General features: G+C 54.4%; 1 protein-coding gene across 2 annotated transcripts in view; it reads left to right on the forward strand.

The window, feature by feature from the left end:
* Positions 1-421: 421 nt before the first annotated feature.
* The window catches only part of BTBD2 (BTB domain containing 2), a 31,141-nt gene continuing 28,886 nt past the window's right edge, over positions 422-2,676 (forward strand). For both annotated transcript variants that reach the window (XR_004842687.1, XM_035899746.1), the window contains exons 1-2: positions 422-426; positions 1,014-1,018. The gene's annotated coding sequence lies outside the window, so the exon portion shown is untranslated. The remainder of the gene's footprint in view (positions 427-1,013; positions 1,019-2,676) is intronic.

Consider the following 2,676-nt stretch of genomic DNA (forward strand, 5'->3'; position numbering starts at 1 on the left):
TGGGGCTCCAGACCCCTCCCCAGCCCTTCTCGGGCCGTGTTCCAGCACGTTCCCCTTCAGCCCTCCTCTGGCTAACCCCTAGATGTGGCTTTACCACGCAGCCCTCCTCAGAGCTTCGTTTCACCTTGACGTAACTCCTTGGAGATGAGCTGCTCAGCCAGGTAAGAGCTCCCTCCGCATTCCTAGCTTTTGCTTGGAATACATATTCCAAATGTTTGTTGGGTGGCTTTTTTTTGGTTTTTTTTTTTTTTTTTTTGCTTCTGCAAGGTACTGAAAGGCCAGGTATCCTCCGCCATCGAACTCAGAGCGCTCCAGTCCCACCAGTTTCATTCCAGCTGCTCATGGCTTGCCCTTGTGCAACCACGACCCTTTATTTCCAGCCCTATATTGGGTCAGCCTTCATCCGACACCAGCTGAATCCCGGCGGTTCCCCCGCCCAGAGTCATTGCCGTGATTAAGCTTTTTATCCTCTAAAATAGTGCTGCCTTTCTGCCGAGTGCCTAATTTGTGAAGAAATCCGTTGGCTATCGGATCCAGAAATAACGTTGCCGTGCCATTTTTAGGAGCGTTTGTTCTCAGGTTTATTTTGGGGGGGGTGTTAAAGTCTCCCATATGGCACCAATCTTTAACTGTATTTCTGTTGCCTAATACACCGCCGATCGCGGCTGTTGGTCCGGGGATGCTGCAGCAAACGCCGTGCCCCATTCCCACGGAGCCGAGGCAAGTGTCCCACGCGGATTTCTGTGCCGTCCGTATTATCCCTTCTTATTTCTGTAGCTGCGTTTCTTGACTTTGGTCCCGAGTTGAGCCTCTGGCTACCTCCACAACACTAAACCATCCCGGTTTCTTTCTTCATGTGCCAAATAAATGGGCTCTAATGAGCCGCGGCAGGGCCGGCACGGTGAGTAAGGCACCGGGAAGGGTGGTGGTGCCGGGATTGGAGTCAGCTGGAGAGGGATCAGCGCCGTACTGCTCTGGTGGGCATCGAATCCCCCTCCTGCCTGATGGAGCAGCACACGTCCTCCCTGGCAGGGACAGCAACCCCTTGGAGACACTGCCGTTTCTCGAGGATGGCCCAGCTGTGGATTTGCTGGGATTTGGGAGCAGGGAATGCTACGGCAAAGAGGCTTCAGCCTCCACCAGCTCCATCCCCACCAGCACGGGCTGGGCTGGGAGTCCAGGCACCTCCCGGACAGGGCAGGGACCTCTTGGTGACGCTCCCGGCAGTGCTCCTGGAGCCGAAGGACTGCGGGACCAGCCAGCCGCTGCCCCCCTGCCCGGGGAGGAGGCTCCAGGCCACCCCTGCCAGAAATCAGAAACGTCCAACCGTCCGGCCGCCCAGTTGGGCGCACGCAGCAGTCTTTAGCTCCCTCTAATGTTTATGGCTCGAATGAAGCATCCGAAAGCCGAACAGGACCGAGCGGGGACGGGGCAGGCATCCAGGTATCACGTTTGTGAGTTAAAAATGTGACGCCGAAATGCATGGAAGCAGCTTGGCCAGCAAAGGGGTGCGAGTGTGTGATGTGCTACGCAAATGGCGTGAAAGACAAAAGGATGCAGTGGTTTTAAAAGCAATGATGTCTGTATTTAACGCTCGGTTATTATTAATATAAGAAAGATTTCCCAGGAAAACGAACTGTTCCTCTAAAGGCTTCCAGCCATTCCTGCATGCACAGACCAGATGCCAGAAGGGACAATTAGGACGGCCAGCTCTGAACTCCGCATAGCTGTGGCTACAGGAGTTTCCCAAACTCGTTCACGTGAAGCATAACACAGCTTTAAAAAATGCAGCAGAAACCTGCCGGCACGTAAGGCAGCAGAAATAGTTATTTGATAACATGATACAAAACCAGGTCGGAAGCTCTCGATCATAATTAGTGGCGTAACGACACCGCTGCAATGTGCCACGGCAGTGTCTGGCCATAGTGGTTAATCGGTGAGATCCTGGAGCTATACAAGGGTCCGGAAGCTTTGAATCAATATAAACAGCACATCTTTGTGTATTACAGAAGCTGTAACGCAAAGGCACAAACAGAAGGGGCAGACAGGACATCTCCTTGCTGAACATGTCGAATCAAGGACCGAATCATTGCTCCCGAATGCCTGCGCGTGCACCTCCAAGAGCTGAACACAGATCAGGGGACGGATAACAGAGAAAGGGGGAATGTAATTACCCTGGGAGGAATAAATCACTTTAACCGTTCAGTTACTGGGATCACAGCAAAGCAGTGGCACAGCCTCTTAATTAATCTTTGCTTTTCAGACTCCTCCTGTCCCTGTCCCCCTCCCCCCCATTTTCCCCCTCCCACTGGCTGGCAAGGAAGTGGGGGGGGCCCCGCTGGCCAGTGCGCCGTTCTGCCGAGCAGATCTTGCAGCAGGACACGATGAGGTGAGGGATCAGGCCACTGCGGATCAGCCTGTCCTCAGGGAGAGCTGCAGCTCCCCGGTACGCGCAGGGTAATACCCGCAGTGCTCCCGGTAATGTGGTGCTCCAGGCCCAGTGTCAGCAGCAGCGGTCTGTCATTCCGGGTTAATTATTCTGAGGAACTGCTGGAAACAAATCAGGGTGTCCTGGGGACGGCGGAAGCTCGGGTCTCTGCTTTAGAGGAAAGGCTGGTTTGTGAGAGCAGGATGGCAGCGACCCTTGCTCCCCCCACATTCCCCCTCCCCAGGGCT

The sequence above is a fragment of the Egretta garzetta genome, unplaced genomic scaffold, assembly GCF_000687185.1.
Source record: "Egretta garzetta isolate BGI_Z169 unplaced genomic scaffold, ASM68718v1 scaffold418, whole genome shotgun sequence".
NCBI lineage: Eukaryota > Metazoa > Chordata > Aves > Pelecaniformes > Ardeidae > Egretta > Egretta garzetta.